Raw genomic sequence first — 24,497 nt, 5'->3', positions numbered from 1 at the left:
TTCTCGTGTTGGCAACTCTGATCTTTTCACTGCGGTCGGTGACTTTTTATATTTGCAGTGAACAATGTTGGTAGTTACCTGTTTGTTGACCATGGGTATCGTGTTGTTCTTTAGTGGCACCCTTCCTTTTAGCTCTTTATCCAGTGATTGCATCAGCTGATTATTCCGAGGTTGCTGAGCAAAGGATATCACCTGTTGTTCTTGTGCATGCTGAATATTGACCGCATTCACATTCCAATCTATCTGTACAATGTAATCTTTTTGCGAAGGTTGTCCCAACAACACGGGGTGTTGTGTGCTTTCATCCCCGACCACATAAAACTTGTGTGGGTAAATATATTGATGTATTTGGACATGCAATATAGTCCATCCCAATGTTTCCAGTGAATGTGATGTACTACTTTCCAGAACTTGTGGAGTAGGATGTAGTTGACCTGTGGGCTTGAGCTGTTTGTATAATCTGTAAGAGATCAAATTTGCTTGATCTCCAGAATCAAGCAATGCCGTCGATTCAACTTGATTGCTACCCACTTTGACTGTAATTATTGGCTCCACAATGTCTTTATCAAAATTCGGTAGTCGCATGGCATTGATTCGCAACGATGCTCCACATTGTTGTTGTTTCTGAAGAAGCTTTCTTTTTGCAATGCGTTCTTTTGCTTCTACTTGAGCTTCTTCTCGTACCCTCTGTTTCTCCTTCATTCTTTGTTTTTCTTGATGGATTTGTTGAAGCATATCCTGGTTAGTGGTAAATGATATTTCTTCAATCGACACCCGCTAATCCAATTTGGCATTTCTTCGCCGGCTAATGTAGCAAGCTTGACAGCTCCGCTTTGTGATAGGTCACTAATCACAAAGGGTCCCATCCCTCGCTTTTTAAGTTTCTTGGCATGTTGCTTCAAGGTATACACAAGTACATAATCAGCTGTTTTGAACTCTTTCATGTGCACATGCTTGTCAAAAAACTCCTTTTGTCTTGTCTTTTTAGCATAGATCGCAGCTACAGCTTTCAAGCAAAGTTTATCTAGCTTTTCAAGATCATCTATTCTTGAAGAGAGCTCATGTCCTGTCCACTCTAAGCGTTTCGCTACTCGTAGAGTTCGAATTAAAAACTCTATGGGTAATATAGTATTTAGGCCAAACACCGTGTTGTACGGTGTCATTCCTATCGATGTTTTGTAAGCTACCCTGTATGCCCATAGTGTTGAGTGTAGCTGCTGATCCCAATCTGTTCTTGACTCTGATACAATTTTAGTGAGAACAGTGCATAGTGTTTTATTTGTGGCCTCAGCTTGTCCATTTGCTTGTGGATGATATGGAGCAGATTTTCTGTGTATGACCATGAACTCCTCCAACAGATATTCAATGACTTCATTAAGAAAATGTTCCTCGATCACTGACAATTTCTATTGGTAAACCATATTGTACAAAAACATTCTCATACAAAAATTGTGCAGTGGATCGTGCATCTGCTTTTTGTGTTTGCCTTGGCTTCCACCCATTTTGTGAGATAGTCCGTAGCCACAATGATATATTGGGTATGGGTGCGATATGCAGGGGGTGAAATACGTCCCACAAAATCAATGCCCCATTTTGCAAATGCCCTTGCTCCCATCATTGGCCGTAGTGGCATCTCATATCTCTTTATCGGCACCTTGGTGCATTGACAAGCGTCACAACGCTTTACAAACTCGTCAGCATCCATATGTAATGTAGGCCACCATATTTCTGCGGTTAAGACAATTTTTTCCGTCTTATCGCTTGAAAAATGGCCTCCACTTATGCCTCTATGTGCGTGTTCTAGAATCAGCAGGTATTCACTTTCACTTGCACAGATTCTATGTTGATTGTCCTTTCCTCGCTTATAGAGCTGGTTACCAATTAACTGAAAGTCACGAGCCTCCAGCTCTATAGCCCTTTCTCGTGCTTTTGTTATGTTTTCAAGAAACGTCCTTGTGATTAAGAAATCAATGATATATTGACTCCATGCAGGTGCAATGTTTACTTGAGACAATGTCGCGTGATCCACTGGTCGTTTGGCACTACATATAGTACAATTGTTAACATAAGCATGTGTCTGCGTACATAGTTGGCCAATAAACCCCTAACTGATTCAGTCTCTGGTGTGTTTTCACTGTTGAACAATGAAATGCACAATCCTGGACATGTGCTTCTTCAAGATAACACTCGAATTCCTCTGGATTTATACATAATCGTAGATCTGGTCCGATCCTAGATGATACAGTCGTCCTGCAATCAACTGGAAGTTTTTTGTTTGTCGAATTGTTTGTTGTTTGGATCTGTCTTCCGTGTTATCAAGCCTTCCTCCAAATGAAAGAATGCTAAAAATTTCCTGAGACCATTTGGGTATCATTTCAATATTGAAAAGATAAGCATCTGGTATGTCATCATCTACTCCTTCAGGAGCTTCCCCGTTGTGTAGCCTTGAAAGATGATCCGCCCGTAGATGAGTTTTACCCTTTTTGACTACCACTGTGAAATCAAACTCTAGCAATATAATAAACCAGCGTACAATCCTCCCAGTATTGCATGGTTTATTTACTAGATACAAAAGAGCTTGATGATCTGTGAAGAACACAAATTTGTTTGCGAGCAAATAATGCCAAAATTTCTTTACAGCATAAATCATTCCTAACCCCTCCCTTTCGGTGGTTGTGTAGTTCTTTTTCGCATTATTTAACTGTCGTCTTGCATAACAAACTGGAAAATCCATTGTTCTGTCTCCAGGTTGAGCCAGAATACTCCCGATTGCATATGCAGAAGCATCAATGTGAACATGGAATATCTTTTTCCAATCCGGTGCTTTAAGTACCGGTGCTGATACAAGGTTTTCCTTTAGCTTTTGGAATGAAGTTTCACACTCCTCAGTCCAGTCGAAATTGACTAACAAACGATACAGAGGTTGTGCGATGACTGCATACATATATATGAATCTTCGATAATATCCGCAGTGTCCCATGAAGGATTGCACTTGTTTCGCATTAGGAGGCCTAAGCAGGTCTACTATGACCTTGATTTTGTCTAGGTCTGTGGTTATTCCATTTCTTGAGACAATGTGTCCTAAGATGCGGCCTTGCCTAACCATGAAAATGCACTTTTCTGGGTTAAGACAGATTCGATATGTTCTGCATTTTTCAAATACCTTTTGCAAATGGTCAATATGTTCCTCTCGTAGAAGAGAGTGTACACAAAGATCATCCATGTATATTTCTAAGAATATTCTCAGGTATTCTTTGAACGCATGCGTCATTCACCTTTGAAAGGTAGCTGGGGCATTAGTCAAGCCAAAAGGCATAACCTGATACGCATATATTCCCCATTATGTGGAAAACGCTGTCTTGTGTTGATCCTCTATTGCAATTGCCACTTGGTTATATCCTAAAAACCCATCCAGAAAGGAATAAGCCTGTTTCCCGGCCACCCTCACAAGTACATGTCCTGTGATCGGCAAGGGATAATTGTCCCTTATGGTGGCTGCATTTACCTTCTTGAGGTTCACACACACTCGCAGTTTTCCGTTCTTCTTGGGGACTACCACAATGGGTGACACCCAATCTGTATGTTCGATTTCATAGATGAATTCAACATCCATCAGCTTGTCAATTTCCTCTTTGATTCGCTTATTAAATGTGTCATTATATGTATAAGGATGCTGTTTGCTAGGTTTGGCATCTGATTTCAAAGGAATTGTATATTGACATATCGATGGGGATAAACTCCTTTGAGATATTTGTAGGACCATGCAAACACATCTTTATACTTCTTGAGAAGTTGTGTTAGCCGTTCTTCTTCTTCAGGCTCTAAATCGGTTGCGATATAGATCGGCTCAAGCTTCCCACGTGGTTCAACGAGGTCTATCCGTTTTTCCGGCCCATTGTAAGATTCCTGGTTTGTTCTTTCCCTGACTGGTGGTGTCATTATGATTTTTCTATCTTGGATGGTGAATTTCCGATAGTGTGATGGTACATTCATGTTTCCTTTTTCTGACCCCCCTTTACCATCACTATCTTCCTCAGTAGTCCATACCTCTCGTAAAGACCGTTTTAGTTCTTGGTATTTCTGTTTACGCTCCAGTTTGGTCCACTCTGGGTCTTTTGTTATTTCTTGTTTTGATTTTTGAGATTTTGTTTCGGTTTTAGCTTTCTGTACTTGTTTTATTTCCTCTCGCGTTCCTTCCCTTCGAACTTTTGAGAATCTTCCTGATATTTGATCTTTTACACAATCCTCTACTTTTACAAGCATTAGATAGCGAGTTTTATCTTTTATCTTGGGCATCAGGTTCTCTCTCATTTTGTTTTCTGCTCGTTTTCTCCTATAGCGTTCCTGGCGTCTAGGGTGTCGATTCGCAAAATCATAAAACTTGATATTCTCTGTTTTCTCCCTACGCTCACTTGAGCTGTCTGAACACTCATTATCTGCATCGTTATTTACCTCCAGATGCTCAGAGGAGTTATAAAACTCTTCTTGTTCTGGTGGTTCTACCATCTCATCTCCTCTTGGTATAAGGCTTACCATGTAATAGGGTAGCACATTATAGCCATCCTTATCGCAAAATTTTGTTGTTGGACTATCTGTTATGGTACAGACATCCAATGTTGCCAGTATGTGTTTCCATTCCAGAGGTTCCAAGGCATCTTCAGGAAAAGGTTTCGGAATATAATCCTTGTCCTCAATAGCTCTATTTAAGACGCATTCCTCTCTTTTTAAGCTCCCACAATTTGAAGCTCCGCACATCCATAGCTCTTTTTGTTGCCCTAACCATGCTGGGAGTTTCGACCCTGCTAATGTGCTGAATCAAACTCTTCCACTGGTGTCTGGTTCACATCCTTGTAACTATGGTCTTTTAAGTGAATTTTGGTTGTTGTCTCACCATGTCTGAGGTATATGTGGTCGTAACCCCAATCCTAGACCATCTTTAATTGTCGCATGAATGGTCTTCCCAAGATGATCTCGTAATTGTTCTTTTTGTCGAAATCGACTATTGCAAATGTATGCTCATACTCAATTTTGCACGAGGTAACAATCACTTTTTCTAAGAGTCCTAGAGGCTTCTCCATGAACCCATCTGCCAATTGCAATTTCATTCTGGTAGCTCTCAAAGTTGGTTTTCCCCATTTCTTCCAGATATCCTTGGTGGCGATAGCGACTCTTGCTCCACTGTTAAGAATAGCTTTGGAAACTACTGAAGGAGTACGAGCGGAAGTGCGACGCGAGAGAGAGTGCAAGAAGAAGAGCACGACGATATGGTGAACTCTCTCTACTGTAATGTGTAGAGCATAGTGAGTTCTTATTAGGTTTTTACAAAAGAATATGTGTACATACCTGGCGGCCCGCCCACTTACCTGGGCGACCACATTGGGCTTTATACCCCAACAACCTCCCACTTAAAGTCCAATGTGGTACTTTAAGTGTGAGAGAAGCTACTATACAAGCTAATATACAAGAGATGTAGAGAAGTGATGTACTACCCTACACCTAACTGCTTGCGAAAATGCGCAAAGCTCTCTGAGGGAAGTCCTTTTGTAAGTAGATCAACAGGATTTTCTGTAGTGTGAACTTTGACAAGCTGAATTTGCTTATCCTCGAGAATTTCCTTGATGAAATGATACTTCACATCCACATGCTTTGTCTTTGAGTGATAAACTGGATTGCGAGCCAATTTTATAGCACTCTGACTATCACAATATAACACATGCATCTCTTCTTTGATTCCCAAATCTGTTACTAGTCGATTAAGCCAAAATGATTCTTTGCATGCCTCTGATGCTGCAACATATTCAGCCTCTATAGTAGACTGAGTAACACAATCTTGTAATCTAGAACGCCATGATACTGCTCCACCAGCCAATGTAAAGACATACCCTGAGTAGACCTTCGGTTGTCTAAGTCACCTGCATAATCTGAGTCTGTAAAACCCTTTACACTTAGCTCCTGACTCCCATAGCATATACGCATACTCTTTGCAGCTTTCAAGTATCTCAATATTCCTTTAACTTCCTCCCAATGTTTCTTGCCTCGGTTTGACATGTATCGACTTACTACTCCCACTGCAAATGCAATGTCTGGGTGAGTAGCAATCATTGCATACATCAAACTACCCACTGCAGACGCATATGGAATCTTATCCATTTCAGCCTGTTCTTCCTCAGACACAGGACAATCTTGTTTGCTAAGTTTCACATATGGTGGCAATGGAACACTCAATGCCTTTCCCTTCTCCATATTGAAATGTTGCAAAACCTTGTCAATATACTCTGTTTGAGATAACCAAATGAACTTCTTTGATATGTCTCTCTCAATGCGCATACCAAGTATATGACTTCCCTCACCCATGTCTTTCATGTCAAACAATTTTGCCATCTTTGACTTCAAAGCTGAAATTTCTTCCAAGTGCTTGCCAGCAATCAACATGTCATCCACATACAAAATTAGGATCAGCCAACTGCCATCCTTAGCCTTCTTTGTATATAGACAATGATCGAACTCACTACGTTTGTAGCCTTGAGAAAGCATAAACTTGTGGAACTTATGGTACCATGCCCTCGGTGATTGTTTTAAGCCATAAAGACTCTTTAACAACTGGCATACCAAATCTTCCTTGCCTTTCTCAACAAACCCTTCTGGCTGCTGCATGTAAATTTCCACATCTAAATCACCATGCAAGAACGCTGTCTTGACATCCATTTGGTGCAACACCAAATCTAATATGGCAACCAATGCAAGAAAGCATCTCAATGTAGTCATCTTGACCACCGGAGAGAAGACTTCACCAAAGTCAATGCCTTGTTCTTGCTTAAAGCCCTTGGCAACAAGCCTTGCTTTGTACTTTGGCTTACTATCATGAGCGGTGATCTTATACCTGTAAACCCATTTACAAGGTAGAGCCTTTTTGCCCTGTGGTAATTTAACTAGCTTCCATGTCTGGTTTTTATGCAGAGCTATCATCTCTGAATGCATGGACAATTGCCAATTCCCGGAGTCCTTCATTTGCACTGCTTCCTTGTAACATGAAGGCTCATTGCAATCAGTCAACATGACATACTTCATAGATGGAACAAACCGATCAGGAGGTCGCGTGATACGTCCAGATCTATGCAAAATAGGTGGCTCAGGCTCAACCACAACCTGTGGTTCCAATCTATCCTATCGTTGCTCCTCTTGAGCCCTGACATGTTGTCTTGCACGTGTAGGTCCATCTTCTTGGAAGACAACTCTTCTAATCTCCTCAACCCTCTCTGGTTTAGAATGATATTTGGATTCATTAAAGTGAACATCATTGCTGCGGATAACCTTTTTGGATTCGCAATCCCAAAGTCTGTACCCCATCTCACCAGAATTACCATAGCCTAGAAAGATGCACTTTCTACTCTTTGGCTCAAGTTTGTTCCTAAATTCCTTTGGAACGTGAGTATATGCCTCACAACCAAAGACTCTGAGATGCTTGTATGAGGGCATTTTGCCTGACCATACCATCTCTGGCACTGAATCCTTCTGCAAAACCTTGCTGGGAGATCTGTTTATAAGATGAACAGCTGTTGATACAGCTTCAACCCAAAACCCATTTGGCAGCTGTGCATTAGACAACATACTTCTGACCTTCTCTTGTACGGTCCTATTCATCCTCTCAGCAACACCATTTTGAGGAGGATTGTAAGGAGCAGTAAGTTCACGTTTTATACCTTTTGACTCACAAAAGTCCTGAAAGGCCTTTGAAACATACTCTCCACCATTGTCAGTGCGTAAGCATTTAAGCTTCTTGCCACTCTGATTCTCCACAAGTGTCACAAACGTTTTGAAAACACTAAACGCTTTATCCTTGTGCTTGAGAAAGTAAACCCATACTTTCCTCGAGTAATCATCTATAAATGTCATAAAGTAAGAAGCTCCCCCTAGGGATAGGTTAGGCATAGGTCCACACAAATCACTATGAACAAGTGCCAACTGTGTATCTCTTCTACTGCTTCTATGCTTATGTGGCTGCTGTGTTTGCTTACCATACAGACAATGTTCATAGAATTCAAAATCATTAAATGAAAAGCCAGGCAAATAACCAGAACGAGACAAGATTTCCATTCCCTTCTTGGACATATGTCCTAACCGGCTATGCCACAAAGAAACGTTCGGCTGCTCGGTTACATTGATTACATTTTTAGAGACATTTGATACATAAATCATGTAAAGTCCTCCAGACTTTACTCCATGTGCTACTGTCATAGAACCCTTGGATATCTTCCACATGTTCTGTCCAAAAGTGGTGATGTAGCCAACATCATCAAGTAAACCTGTGCTGATCAAGCTCTTTGTAATTGCGGGAACATATCTCACATTCTTCAGCGTGAAAGAAGAGCCATTCTGAAACTTCAATTGAACATCTCCAACACCTAAGATCTCACATGTCTGCCCATTGCCTAGCCGAACATGATCTTTACTGGTCACATAAGAGGTAAACCACTCCTTGTTTGGAGACACATGAAGTGATGCCCCTGAGTCTATAATCCAGTCACTCAGTGCATTTCCATCAGATGCTGTAAGAAGAGATGAGTCCATTGTATTCTTCAAGAAGTAGATGTCTCTTGACACTAGACTGTCATCCTCTGCAACAATGTTTGTCACATTTATTTCTTGAATCTTCACTGAGGACTTGTTCTTCTCACCATGGTCTTCAGCTTTCTCTTCGCCTTTTTCTGCTTTCCATTCTCTACAGTCTCTTTTCATGTGACCCTTCTTGCCACAATGGTAGCATTCTATGTCACTCTTGCCTTTAGCACTGCGGGACTTGCTACGAGACTGATTCCTCTTTCCACCTTTGTACTTTTCTTTGGTCCTTTCCCTGACAACTAAGGCTGTTCCTTTGCCTTTGTCCATTGTCTTTCTGTTGGTTTCTTCAGTAAGCAGACTGCCTTCTACACCTGCTATGGTCAAACCATATGGAGGTGCAGAATTACTCAAAGCTGTGCGAAAAGTGTCCCAACTTTCTGGCAATGTGATCAACAGGAACATAGCTCTAACAGGTTCATCAAACTTGACACCTTGAGCTGACAACTGACTGTAGATGGTGTTGATTCATTTAGATGATTGGACATAGGTGTCCCTTCTTTCATCTTCAAGTCAACAAGCTTCTTAAGCCAGTATACCTGTGAAGCTGCACTCTGCTTCTCATAAAGATCACTTAGCTTTGTCCATGCTTCATAAGCCGACATCTCGTCTACTACATTGAAGTAAACGCTTTTTGCCAAAGTCAGCATAATGGTAGAAAGTGCCAATTCATCCATTTCGCTCCATTCATCTTCGTCCATATCTTCTGGTTTTATCCCCTTGAGCTTTATAGGTTTTATCTGCTTCTTTTGTACCAACACGTGCCAAATCTGCTTCTTCCACAATGGGAAATTGGTTCCATCCAGCTTCTTGATATTGTAAAGAGCAGTGTCCTGTGATCCAGCCATAGCTACGCTTCACAGTAGTTTACTTTCCTGGGAAAAATTTGGCAGAGTTTCCCCTGTAAACTGACCTCTGAACCAATATCAACCTGTCAAATGAACCAAGAAAGCTTCAGATTTTGCATAAATTTCGGCAGAGTCTCCTTTGTAAAATGGCTCTGTTGTACTAAAAAACAAACCAAAAACAGCTCAAAAAACCACTGTCTCTCTAACACTGTAAGCTGTGGGTAAACCTATCCTCCACCTGTACTGTCTCTCACTGTCCTGTAAGCATAGACTGCGACAATGCCTCAACGGAAGTAAAGCAAAGATGCAATCCCAACTGTCTAACTCACAGTCAATACATCCTACCTGCTTATCTAAGGGTGCTCGAGGGATCGCTCCGAGACCTGTATCATCGAAAGGATCTCAACATTCGAGAATCCCCCAGCTCAATAAAACCTCACTCGACCCTCAACAAAGGCTGCAGTAAATCTGACAATATATAGACTTCCCACAAAGTCATACATCCACAAATTTCCCACTATATGCTGTAACCGCTGCGACGGTTGTTTGCTGCATGACTCACAGCCAGCAAACCCTCAACAAACATACATCATCTCTGACACTACATCCCATGTGGAAGTACCTGTAATGTTAGGATGAAATCTGGAATATCAAGCAGCAAACACAAGCTACCTGATGAACTAGTGGATGTCGCCTACAGTTTGTGTGTAGATGCGCCCGTGTCGTATGTGACACGCCTTCAAGAGCTGTGAGCCATTCTTCGATGTGTAGACAGCCACAAATCAGCACTCTGGGAGTCCCGATATCCTCAACACCTGCAGTCGTAGGCCGAAACCCCAAATTTGCAGAGTCGGATCTGCACCCGCCAAGACCACGTAGTCAAAAATGGCCTGCGTAGAGCTTTGTCGAAGCCGAACGGTGACCGAGATGACCTCAGAATGAAATTCTGAGAACACGAAGCCCGTCGGGCTTACCTACAGGATTTGGGGCCGCGTCTTCGTCTGTCGAATCTCACTCCAATATGAGCAGGTGACTCTGGCTACCTGCAAATGCTACCCCGAGCCTCGATCTGAGCTCTGATACCAGTTGAAGGAGTACGAGCGGAAGTGCGACGCGAGAGAGAGTGCGAGAAGAAGAGCATGACGATATGGTGAACTCTTTCTACTGTAATGTGTAGAGCATAGTTGGTTCTTATTATTTTTTTACAAAAGAATATGTGTACATACCTGGCGGCCTGCCCACTTACCTGGGCGACCACATTGGGCTTTATACCCCAACAACTACTCCTTGGAATTCTACTGGTAGCGTGGTGTTTCCATCTTCTCCCTCACAATACTCTCCAACCTTGTTTAATGGTACTGGCCTAGTGTTTAGTTGAGGCCTGTCCAATTCTCTGATGCCTTCCTGAAGCTTTGAGGTGGGGTCTTTCACTCCAAATTTTTCTAGGCATTTGCGTACTGTGGTCCACATGTTTGGTCGTAACCTTAGGAGTTCGGCTAATGTGATTGTGCATGTCACCGGGGTGGACAATAACTCAATCAACCCTTGTGAATCCATCACTCTGTTAGAGGAAAGTCTTTGAGATGGGATTGCTCTCACCTCCGACTTGGCTTCATACTCTCCTAGGTAAGAGGGTAGAGTTTTTAGCGAGTCTGGTTGGCTGTGCCCCGAACTAATTGACCCCTGGTCTCCCCCTTGTGAATGTATATCAAAGTTCATTTGTGATCTTGCCTCAAATTCTTCAATAGGAGGTAAGATCTCATTTTTCTCTTTTCTCGTGCTATTCATGTGGTAACTCACCCTGTTAACTTCGTTGGCCTCACGGATTTTCTTCCATAGATCATCTAAACCGTTACAATCCTTACCCATTTCTACCAATGTTTTAGGCTAGAACCCGTCACTTGCCTCATCTGTCGTATTTGGCACTATGATAGGCTCTCCCCTAGACTCATAAGCGTTCGCGAGTCTTTCCTTTGTTTCTACTTGTTCCTCTAAAGCTGGTTTGATAGGGGTTGGAGCTAGTACTTCATGCCAATTTGTAGGTTTACCAAGTGGGTTTTCTATAATTGAGCTGTTTCAATCATCTTTCTACACATTTCCAACCTTTGTTTTTCTATTTCAGCATATGGATAAGTCATCCATCTTTGCTCTTGGGTTTGGTTCTTTTTGAGTCTGGCTTCGTAAGCTTTTAGAAGTGTATCTAACTGCTCATTTAACTTGTCTGCCAGTACTGATCCTCCTGATCCTGCACTTTTGGGTTCTGCTATTTCCTTGGGTGCTATGGTTGCCGAAGTGTGTGAGCTTAGGCTAGCTAGATCCTCTAACCGTTCTAATCTATCCTTTGTGTGTTTTAACTCCTCGAATAGAGCCGTTTGCTCTCGTTCTTTCCTGGCTCTCATACGCGCTTTTCTAGCTTTCCAAGTGCTTCTCTGATTTTTCATTTTCGGTTTTTGGCTCTTCAATTATGATTTCGTTCGTCATTCTTTGAGCTTGGGCTCACGTCACTGCTTGAATAGGTATTATTGTTTCATTTTCTGACCCTCCACTGGAAGACACTGCTTCCAGCATGTTCAAGGTAGTTTTTGATCCTTTGCTAGGGTTCTTAGGGAAATCGGGAATCAAATGAGTAACTCCACACTCAGTGCAATATGCGTTGACTCTAATGATTTCATCATGAGGACAGTCTCTTAGCCAATGGTCTCCACCACACTTGTAGCAGGGTCCTTTAGCCTGTTGAGGTGATCCTTGAGCTCCTCTTTGTTGATATGCATGTCTCTGCCCGCCCATGCCCCCGTTGGCTATGAACAACAATGTTCGTTCATCCAAGCTATATCTTCCTTTTCCTGCTGCCTGTGCAGCTGTTGGTGGTCCTGCACCTCCTATCATGCTCCATGGTTCTGGTGTTGAGGGTTCTTCTGGTGGATAATAGACAGGATTTGCAGCATATCCATTGGGATCTTCATAATATGCATGCATAGGCACCAAAGCCTTCTATTGTGATTTGGTTACGCTTGGTGTGTATGTTATGCCGACTGGTCGTAATCCTGGTAGGGGTGGTTGTTGCCTCAACATTGGTTGTGGTCTTTCTACACCTACAAGTCCTGGTAGGTTTCTTGGTTGATACTAAGCATCCGTGGAATTTGAGGAGATGCTACCTGAGCTTGGGGAGCATAAGGTCTCTCTCTCACATATCCCTTGTTATAATAACATTCCTCCGTCCCATGGTTTGTCCATTTTTGTTCAATAGCACACCACTTAGGTTGTTTAGCCTGGGGTTTGGCGTACAAGTTAATCTTTTTTAGCACTTCCTCTACAAGCTACCCCTGGTTTACAGCTACTTCTCCTTTCGGTGATGTCTTAGAAGACTTGCTTCCACTTTGTTGTGAGGATGAATCGTCGTCAAGATCCTTGAACTCACCCTCTTTGTAGACCGCGCAATTGTCTACAAGGTAAAGAGCCTCCTTAGTTAACTCATTCAACGTCGTGCTCCTCTTCATATGTAAGTCCTTCTAGAGATTTGCATTCCTTAGTCCTTGGATAAATATAAGCATAAGTCTGAACTAAGTTGGCAGTTCTTCCACAGGGCAGAACTTAACATATCTTAGGGCTGCCTTTCACACAGATTCCCCGTCTTTCTGTTTGAATTTATGGATTTGTGAGACTGTATTATGAGCTATCCCCCTTTGTGAGAATTCCTCGATAAACTCGTCAAACACCTCCTCCATAGTCTCAAAGTCTCTACGCTCCACAAAGTCAAACCAAGTAGCAGCTTCATCCTCTAGGGTTAGTCCAAACCCTGCAAATTGGGTAGGGAAGTCTAACACCTCTTCCGCTCTAATTACACACACAAAGGCTGCTACATGATTTCTTGGATCTCTATTTCTTGTGTATTTCTTGTTTACCCATTTTTGCACTTGAGAAGGTCTAATTCTACGATGGTCTACAAATCTCATCATTGGATCTCCACGTCCTAGTCGATATACCTCCTCTGGTCTTCTATAGTAAACTGGTTCCTCTCCCAATGGTGCTCCTAAGCCATAATTTCTAACAGTTCTTGCAAGAGATGGTTCATCTCTCCGATCTCGTTCTATGCGTGGTCTTCCAGGCTCTGTTGACCCTTGAGTCTTTGGCTTACTCTCTCCTTGATACCGTGAATAGAGTGGTAGTTCTTGTAAATCCCTTAGCCCTCGTGCGGCTTGATAACCATCTCAATTTTGGTCTTGCTCCAATGTTTCACTCTGTCGAAGCCATGCCTGCAATGATGGCTGAGTTGCTGGTTGGTTTTGGTTGTTGAGTGTCTGCGGTCGGGTAGAATGTAAGGTCGCGTCATACTCCTCTGAAAAGGGATTTGTCAACTTGCTAGGGATGTAGGTGGCTCTTGGCACTTCCTCGGGGCCATATGTTGATGCTCCTAGAATTGTCGCCTTTTCTACCTCCTCTGGGAGAATACGTTGGTATTCTCGCCCGTACCTATCAACAAAAACGATGTCCTTACCCATAGCAATTTCATAAGAGAATAAGTAAAGAACCTTATCTTTGCTTAACTCGTTTGGATATGGTTCTTTGCAGCGAAAGTAAGAGACTATTCCCTCACTCTCATGCTTGTAAATTCCCACATTCTCATTATAAGTTGAAACCCTGGTTGTTTTCTTATCATACATAAAAATAGCTACAGGTCAATCAATGTTTGGAGGCGGTTCTTGAGTTTCTGAAACCATTTCCCCCTTCGCCATGTTATCTCCATATCTGTTGTAATCTTCACGGTTACTAACTATCAGATAGTGGTTCCCCTTTTCGTGCCGGAATCTATCTCCATCATCATAGACTCGAATTATCTCTAGTCTCTAAGCCGGTCTTTCCTCGATACAAATACACTTGCGTACTCGATAGTCAGAATAAACTAGGGCTCCCCTCAAGTTTGTTCCTTCTAAGAAGATCACAGTGAACTTGGAATCATTCAAAGGATTTAGGGAGGTGCTTCCTCCCGGCATTGGTCCGTCATAGGTGAACCCTCCTGGCTGTTGACTACCCATTATGAAGAAGGATTTGTCTGATGAAGTTTCAGTATCACTACTCTCCTCAATAATCGGTGCTAGTGGATCCAGCCTTGCTTGAGTTACACTCTCCTCGGTGGACACTAAGCTACCTTGGTCACCTGCCACCTTTTGGTCTCTAAAAATGTGTCTTCCTGCCTGATCTTAAATTCAGCAAACTTATCAATGCAATTTATCACAAATCCAACCACTCACCTAGCAAATGATCAGTCTCCGCACAACTTCTTGCTTTGCTGCTGAATATACCTGTACACAAGCGTTTAATTTCGACAATCGAAGCAAAGCATCTAACCGCTAGAGGTTATCTTAGTAATGATTGGTATAACTGGAGAGTTAACCTCAAAAACTACTGTATTTTATACACTGCTGATGTTATGGATTAGGTTTGCTAATCTGGAACTGTACTTCCCTCGGATGTTGGTCAATTTACGTGAAAAGTCTGAATTCTGTCTTTGCTTCGTCAAAAGGTCAAACAAGGTCCAATTCACTCCTGAAGGAAGTTCTGGAACCCTTAAGCCAAATGGAACCTAACTGTATAAGCTCAATCAAATTTTCTCTTCACTAAGCCCCAGTAGAAATCCTACGCGTAGGATATCTCCTGCTCTGTTTTCCCTGGATTTTTGCAATATGGATCCTGTAAGGTCTCTACTTTCAAATTTCACACAAGTTCTATTACGCATTTGAATTTTTTAACCATCACTCATTATTTAAGATATTCAAGTTCAAATTATGAATCGTAGGCTGAGAAAACCTAGAATTTAAAATTTACGCTACAAAATTTTGACATGTTTAGCTATATGAATCACTAATTAACTTATTGTAAGACTTAGTTACTGATTGTAGAAATTTCTTTTACTACTGTAAAGTTAATGTAAGACTGTAAAGTTTAACTTAAAAATGTAATGTAAATTATCATTAAGAAAATAAATAAAATAATTATAAAGACAAAAGAATACACAGGGATGACAAATGAAGGCACATGGACTCACCTGGACTCACATAGGAGGGGACAAAGTGGGACACACTGTCACATGAAAAGGAGAGGCTAGTCTTGACTAATTTTAATGAGGGGGGGCTGTGTGGCCTTATCTTTTGATGATAATGACAAAGTGGTCAAGTTGATGGGTACGACAAGGGTACCAAAAACGCGGGTATGATTTTTGGGAAAAAAAATAATTTTTTAAAAATTAATTATTATTATTATTTTTTTTGTGGGAAAAAAGTTGGACGTTTTCTTTTCTGCTATAAATAGAACATCCATGCTCACACATTAGACATAGAGATTGCCTCTATAGCGCTCACGAAGTGCTGCCACTTCTCTTAGAGAGAAGGCGTCCACAAACCACTAAGAGAGCAAAAACTCTAGTGGATTAATAAGGTGCGTATTAATTGAACATTCAATTAACTTTAGGAATGATGTATGTGTGCTATCTATTACTCTAATCTCTAATGGATTAGTAAGATTCAATTAGCTTTAAGAAGGATATGTGTGTGTGTGTGTGTGTGTGTGCTATCTTTTACTCTAATCTCTCTAATAGATTAGTAAGATTCAATTAGCTATGTGTGTGTGTGTGATATCTCTTACTCTAATCTCTCTAATAGATTAGTAAGATTCAATTAGTTTAAAGAAGGATATGTGTGTATGTGTGCTATCTCTTACCTTAATTGCTCTAATAGATTAGTAAGATTCAATCAGCTATATGTGTGTGTGTGTGTGCTATCTCCTACTCTAATCTCTCTAATAGATTAGTAAGATTCAATTAGCTATGTGTGTGTGTGTGCTATCTATTACTCTAATCTCTCTAATAGATTAGTAAGATTCAATTAGCTTTAAGAAGGATATGTGTGTGTGTGTGTGTGCTACCTTTTACTCTAATCTCTCTAATAGATTAGTAAGATTCAATTAGCTTTAGAAAAGGATGTGTGTGTGTTCTCTTTTACTTTAATCTTGTAATGGATTAATAAGATCCAATTAACTTTAGAAAAGATGTGTGTGTATGTTTTCTCTTACTCTAATCTCTCTAAGTATACCTACTCTCTTTAGTTAGTACATCTTCACTATTAACTTATGCATAGTTAATTGAAAGTTAATATATAAGAGAACTCATCATATTCTTATTATACATGATAAAATTATCATTCAACAATTTTTTTGTCATTGAGATTAAGTAGAATTTTGAATAATATTAAAAATTGATTTAGTTGAAGTATAGAAATGGAAGTTAGAATTGGATTAGAAATGTCATGCATAAAAGTAATGCAGTCCTAAACTTTCACTCATAGTTTACACACTTAATTTTTGATTAATTACGATTAGCAAATATTTGATGTATAGAAATTAGATATAGAACAACAAAACTAAGTGTGAATCCGAGTTGGCGAGGGTTCAAATTACAGACTCTCTTTAGAAACAAGGAGATTACTAGGGAAATTGACCAATTTAAAGTTCTAAGTGTATAACATAAGTGTAGTACAAAAAAATGGCTCCAAAGCGTGCTCGAACCCAAGGCGCTAATGATCATGAAGCTAGTACAAGTAATGGTGGAACTCCTGCGGAACATGTTATGTCTCCACCAATCGGACCAATCGGAGCTATGGTACAGGTTAGTATTGCAGTTTCAAGTTATGCATCATTGCATATGCGAGACCATAGGAATATATTATTTACCTTATGAAAAGAAAACACGGACCGAAACCACGGGGCTTAACCCCAAGAAACTCGGCATATGTTTGACAAGTAGGAAAGAATGTCTGGTTAAAATGATTGCTATAGGAAAGAATGTTTGTCCAAAACCTTTGGTATGGTTTCTCTCAAGTCTCTCTACTTATTAGCGCTGGTATTATGTGGCAGTTGCCGAGGCGTGAGATGACGTCCAGGATGGCACCGCTGATGCTGTGGTGGGAGTACACCCAGATTAGCCCAGCTGGATATTGCAGTTTTGTTTTGCTATGGCGTGAGGATGACGCCTAGATTGGCACCGTTGTTGCTGTGGCGAGAGTACGTCCAGATTAGCACAACGAGTACTTGTCGAGCGGTATGGGACGCTCATGAGGACAAGGGTTTTTATAAATAATGTATATATCGATCGGACATAATAGTGCCAGTAGAGATTCTTGAGTGAACCTAATCCAAGGGTTGTTGGTTTAAAATTGGACGACTTCTTGTTTGGCTAGTGTTTGTAATACTGTTTGAAGGGTTGTTATAACGAACCAGTATCAGAAATAAAGTAAAGAAACATGTATGTTTAAACAGTGTGGTAGTAATTAGATAACAAAAGAAGGGTGAGTGTGATGTGGAAAGTGGGAGAATGATACCCCGACGGTATCATTCTATGGACGGGTGGACCCGATGAGTCAGGTAACTTTCCAACGGTATATATTTTTTATTTTTTATTTAATTTTTAGTCATAAATTTTAAAAGAGACGAACCTTGGCGGCTGTGCTTCTGAAACATGGGGAAAAAAGCGCACAGGTTGGTCACTCTAAGATTTATACTTTTAGGTATAATTGATTATGGATAGTTTTTAGAGAGGGTTATGGTGGTCACGCTCCACCATAGCGAGATAGGACCGATCCTTCGCTAACGGTTCATGCCCGTGGCTACGTAGTAGCTAAGGCAATGTCCGTTGGTTTTTCTTTTTCAGGATTGGAGACCTATCAAAGGTACTCCGCTCCTCTCGACAAGGGGTAGGGACCTCACACTGGTTTCAGAGCCTAGGTCAAAGCTTGGGGAGATTTTTAGATTGATGTTTGGATGTTGAAGGATGTGAATGTTTGAAATAATAGAAGAACCTAGAAAAATTGTTTTGAGATTTTATATGGTATTGAAGACTGAACTTTCCTGGTACAGGAAAATGTTCATTCAACCTACCAAAAATTTCAAGTGTTCACCATCATGTTTGAAAATGCATGCCAATCACCAAATTATCACTTTCGAAAAAGGGTGATGATGATTTTGGATAGGGTGTTTGCACCACCTATCCCAAGGGTGCATAGAGGATTGGGTATCAACTGGAGTCCATCTGGAGGAATCTATACCATCGATGCTGACAAGATATGGTGCATGGATACCAACCTCAAGAAACTTTGATGGGCAGAGGAATTAAAAGTCATCGAAGTTTACCTTTTCATTGGTACTAAGAATCCGGATGCTACCATTACCTTGGGAGGAGAAAAGATATCTCAAACTGAATGGGACTATAACCAAGTTACAAAAGTTATCCATGGTGGTAGGATTCGACCCATATGTGTATCTCGTAGCTTTCAGGGGTCAAAAGAAACTTATTATTTTGATCCTTTAGCCTATCCTTTTGTAGTCACTAAACTCAAAATATAGAGACATTACAATCCTTGTACCTAAAGACTACCAACCTTTGGTAGAAAATAATGTGTATATAAATAAAGTTTGGATTAATATTATCTTTTGTTGGTATTATTGTCTGATCAAATCTTGCCTTAAAGTGGATTAAAGTTAGAGTATCCAATAAAGTTTCACTTAATCTATATTGCACAGAGTGCGGTGTACACATTTCTTCAAGAGAAAAAGCTACTTCTCAAGCAAACTAAACTTCCCTCTTTCAAAGGGGAAGGAGCCCTAGTTGAGCGCGATGCAAAAGTGTGGCTTGAAGAGATGGAGGATTATTTTGCTGCTGCTGCTGGTACTACTCCCGATAACCAAGCAATGTTGGCTATGTTTCGTCTCACGGGGGATGCCAAGCTTTGGTGGAAACAACACTGCAAAGATAATCAAGTAGCTCAAAACACTCAAACTTGGGAAGATATTAAGTATACTGTCAAAGGACGTTATCTTCCACCTGCACACGAATCCCTTAGGATGAATGAATTCTTCAACTTACGTCAGTTTCATCTTATAGTGGAAGAATACTACTCCAAATTTGTAACTCTTAGGCACTATGCTCCGCCAATGACCGCAGATCAACAAGTAGCCCGTTTCTGCCAAGGGCTAAATGATCCTTTAAATACTCGTCTAGAAGCCATGAGGCCTGTAAATTTGCAAGATGCTCTTTTAAGAGCTAAACCCTTAGCTAAAGAGATGTCAAACTCTCAAAGGGTACAAAATGGAAATTTAAGGAATGCTGGAAGGAGAGGACGGCCTATGATGTGGAACCAAAGGCAAGTTCACCTAGTTCACCAAGCTCATCCAATAGTTGCAGCTTCAGCAAATGGAGCTCAAAATGCAGATCTTAGATGCTATGAATGCAACGAGCTAGGACATTTCAGGAATGTGTGTCCTAGGCGAGTCTCCGCAACAAATACACCTAATCGAGCTAGAGGACGAGGCCAAATAATAAATCGTGGAGGAAGAAATGGAGGACGAGGTCGAGGGCACGGAATGGCTGCCAGAGTCAATGCTATCATAGGAGAACCAACATTGGGAGAAGAGCAAGAGGAAAGAGCAACTCTACATGCTGCAATTGATAACCCAAGAGCAAGACAACAATATGCTGTCATTCAAACACCTGCAAATCACCAAGGTGAAAAATTTGAGCTTCTTATTGATTGTGGTAGTACTCACTCTTTCTTGTCACCTAAATGTTTGAGGAGGTTAGGACTTAATCAACACCCTGCAAGGAAGATGAGAGTTGAATTAGCCAATGGAAAGGAGGTGTTATCATAGTACACTGTGGGAAAAATAGATTTCAAGTTGGGAGAATACTCTACTTTTGCTACTTTTCGAACCTTACCCATAGGAATCTATGACGGAATTCTTGGAATGGATTGGTTAGCCAGTCATAATGCCAATATCCATTGTGCCCAAGGAAGTGTTTCTTTTGTGGACAACCAAGGTCAAGAAGTCACTATTCAAGGCCAGAATGGACGACCAAAAGCTTACGTGGTCAAAGCTAATCGTCTTTTGAAAGGGTTACGCAAGGGTCAACAAATTTTTGTAGTCAAGCTAAACAAATTAGAAAAATATTCTTCCAACCCTGATCCAATGTGGCTAGAAGAATTTTTGGATGTTTTCCCCGCTGAACTTTCTGAGCTACCACCACCTAGGGAGGTAGACCATGAAATCAAAATTTTTCCAGGTAGTGAACCAGTCTCAAGAGCGCCGTACAAGATGTCACTTTGAGAGGCTATAGACCTCAAGGAGCAGCTCAAGCAGTTGATTGAGCAAGGGTTTATCCGACCTAGTACATCTCCATGGGGTGCACCTATTCTCTTCCAAAAGAAAAAGGATGGCTCTCTTCGACTTTGCATAGATTATAGGGGCTTAAATCAAGTTACCATCAAGAATAAATATCCAATTCCTCGTATTGATGAGATGCTGGACAGATTACATGGAGCCAAAATATTCACAAAGATCGATCTTCGATCTGGCTATCCAGGAGGCTGATATCTCCAAAACAGCTTTCAACACTCGTTATGGTCATTACGAATTTACAGTGATGGCTTTTGGACTTACGAATGCTCCTGCAACTTTCAATCGTCTGATGCACGATATCTTTAGAGAATTCTTGGACGATTTTGTCCTAGTATTCTTTGACGATATCTTAATTTATTCCAAATCAGAGGAAGAGCATGAAGGAAATGTTAGGAAAGTGTTAGAGCTTTTACGCCGAAATAAGCTGTATGCAAAGAAAAGCAAATGTACCTTCTTTACCCCTAAGGTCTGTTACTTAGGGTTTATCATTTCACCTGAAGGAGTCTCTGTTGACCCTGACAAAGTCAAAGATATTGTGGAATGGCCTCAACCCACTTCACAAACCGAAGTCAGAGGGTTCTTAGGTATCACAGGGTGGTACACGATCTTTGTAAAGGACTATGCTCTTAAAGCTGCACCACTAACCGACTTGCTAAAGAAAGGAGCTACGATACTTTGGGAAGAAAAACATGAATCTTGCTTCAAACAGCTTAAGGAATATCTTGCTTCAGAACCTCTCTTAAAACTTCCAGATTTCACCCAAGAATTCGAGGTGATCACAGATGCTAGTAACCTTGCATTAGGAGGAGTCCTTACTCAAGAAGAAAGGCTTGTAGCTTATACTTCTCGGAAGCTTAGGATTCATGAAGTGAATTATGCTACACATGATTTAGAATTGCTAGCAGTCATTCATGCTCTCAAGCTATGGAGACATTATCTATTGGGACGCAAATTCCAGTTGGTAACAAATCACAAGAGCCTTAAGTGGATTTTTACCCAACCTAACCTTAACATGAGACAGAGGAGATGGATAGAGCTCATGTACGAATATGATTTTGTATTAAATTTAGACCAGGTAAGGATAATGTTGTGGCTGATGCCCTAAGCCGTAAAGCTTTTTTGGGGGCAGTTTCCATGGCTAATAACCCTATTTCAGACAAGGTCTCGGATGCTGCTGTCAGAGATGCAGATTACCAGATGCTTGCTAGTATCCTACGTGAAGAGAGGGTATCATCAAATCAGCCTAAACCTCTACATTACTCCTTAGAAGATGGGAAAAATTACTATAGGAATCGACTATGCATACCTAAGGATTCTACCCTAAGGAATGCTATCCTATATGAAGCACATGATGGCCCAACCTCAGGACATCCAGGTTATGCCAAAACCATCAATGCAATTCGCAGAAGTTATTATTGGCATGGTATGAGGGTGATGTCCTTTGCTATGTCAAGCAGTGTTTGTCTTGTCAAAAATTTTAAGGTAGAGAGACTAAAGATGCCAAGTAAATTACATCCTTTAGATATTCCCCAAATGAAATGGGAATGTATTAGCATGGACTTTATCACCGGGTTTCCTTCTGTTCAAGCTGGCTATGATTCAATCATGGTCATAGTCGACTTGCTTACTAAAGTGGCTCACTTAATACCAGTCAAGACAACCTTTATAGCTTCAGATATTGCTCGTCTGTTTGTGAAGGAGGTTTTCAGAATTCATGGTTTACCCAAGAGGATTGTCAGCGATCGTGATGCCAAGTTTACTTCAAAGTTTTGGGTATCATTGTTTCAAGCTATTGGAACCCAGTTATGTTTTAGTACTGCTTATCATCCTCAAACTGATGGCCAAACTGAAAGAGTTAATCAAGTAATTGAAGACCTCCTCAGAGCCTACTGCAATAGAGAACCTCGCAAGTGGATTCAATACCTACACTTGGTAGAGTATGCATACAATTCCTCTACTCATAGAATGACACCTTTTAATGCTCTTTATGGTCAAGAATGTTTATCACCTCTTAACTTTTCCGACCCCACTATAAGGGTAGAAGCCTCAAAGAAAATGCTTGAAGAAATGGAAGCTCAAACCAAAGCTATTCAAAGGGATATTCAAGCGGCTCAAGATCGACAAAAGAAGTACGCCGACTTAAAAAGATCTGATCGGATTTTCAAAGAAGGTGACAAAGTTTTCTTACGAGTAAAGCCCAAAAAGAGCAATCTATCTCTCGGAAGGTATAAGAAGCTTAGCTATCGATATTGTGGACCTTACGAAATAATTAAGGTTGTAAGTGCTCAAGCTTATAGACAAAAACTCCCTTCTCATCTCAAAGTGCATGATGTATTTCATGTAAGTTTGTTAAAACCTTATGTATATAACCTTGATCATGTCCTTGATGATGAGCAAATCATTTTACCTACTCAAGATGTTCTACAACTCCAACCTGATACTATCCTAGAAACTCGGGAGAGAAAGCTTAGGAATAGATCCATCAAAGAACATCTTATCTTATGGAAGGATTTCCCTATAGAAGATGCTACTTGGAAAGATGAGACATCCCTTCTTAAGGATTACCCTTTACTGTTCTTGAGATGCGGGCATCTCAAATTCTAAGTTGGGGAGATTGTAAGGTCTCTACTTTCAAATTTCACACAAGTTCTATTACGCATTTGAATTTTTTAACCATCACTCATTATTTAAGATATTCAAGTTCAAATTATGAATCGTAGGCTGAGAAAACCTAGAATTTAAAATTTACGCTACAAAATTTTGACATGTTTAGCTATATGAATCACTAATTAACTTATTGTAAGACTTAGTTACTGATTGTAGAATTTTCTTTTACTACTGTAAAGTTAATATAAGACTGTAAAGTTTAACTTAAAAATGTAAAGTAAATTATCATTAAGGAAATAAATAAAATAATTATAAAGACAAAAGAATACACAGGGATGACAAATGAAGGCACATGGACTCACCTGGACTCACATAGGAGGGGACAAAGTGGGACACACTGTCACATGAAAAGGAGAGGCTAGTCTTGACTAATCTTAATGAGGGGGGGCTGTGTGGCCTTATCTTTTGATGATAATGACAAAGTGGTCAAGCTGATGGGTACCACAAGGGTACCAAAAACGCGGGTATGATTTTTGGGAATATATATATATATATATATATATATGGAAAAAAAGTTGAACGTTTTCTTTTCTGCTATAAATAGAGCATCCATGCTCACACTTTAGACGTAGAGATTGCCTCTATAGCGCTCACGAAGTGCTGCCACTTCTCTTAGAGAGAAGGCGTCCACAAACCACTAAGAGAGCAAAAACTGTAGTGGACTAATAAGGTACGTATTAATTGAACATTCAATTAACTTTAGGAATGATGTATGTGTGCTATCTATTACTCTAATCTCTAATGGATTAGTAAGATTCAATTAGCTTTAAGAAGGATATGTGTGTGTGTGTGTGTGCGCTATCTTTTACTCTAATCTCTCTAATAGATTAGTAAGATTCAATTAGCTATGTGTGTGTGTGTGATATCTCTTACTCTAATCTCTCTAATAGATTAGTAAGATTCAATTAGTTTAAAGAAGGATATGTGTGTATGTGTGCTATCTCTTACCTTAATTGCTCTAATAGATTAGTAAGATTCAATCAGCTATATGTGTGTGTGTGTGTGCTATCTCCTACTCTAATCTCTCTAATAGATTAGTAAGATTCAATTAGCTATGTGTGTGTGTGTGCTATCTATTACTCTAATCTCTCTAATAGATTAGTAAGATTCAATTACCTTTAAGAAGGATATGTGTGTGTGTGTGTG

This window comes from Adiantum capillus-veneris, chromosome 2 (genome assembly GCF_014529385.1).
Source record: "Adiantum capillus-veneris isolate H3 chromosome 2, ASM1452938v2, whole genome shotgun sequence".
Classification (NCBI taxonomy): domain Eukaryota; kingdom Viridiplantae; phylum Streptophyta; class Polypodiopsida; order Polypodiales; family Pteridaceae; genus Adiantum; species Adiantum capillus-veneris.
The sequence above is the reverse complement of the archived record's forward strand: the minus strand, read 5'-3'. Positions refer to the sequence as shown.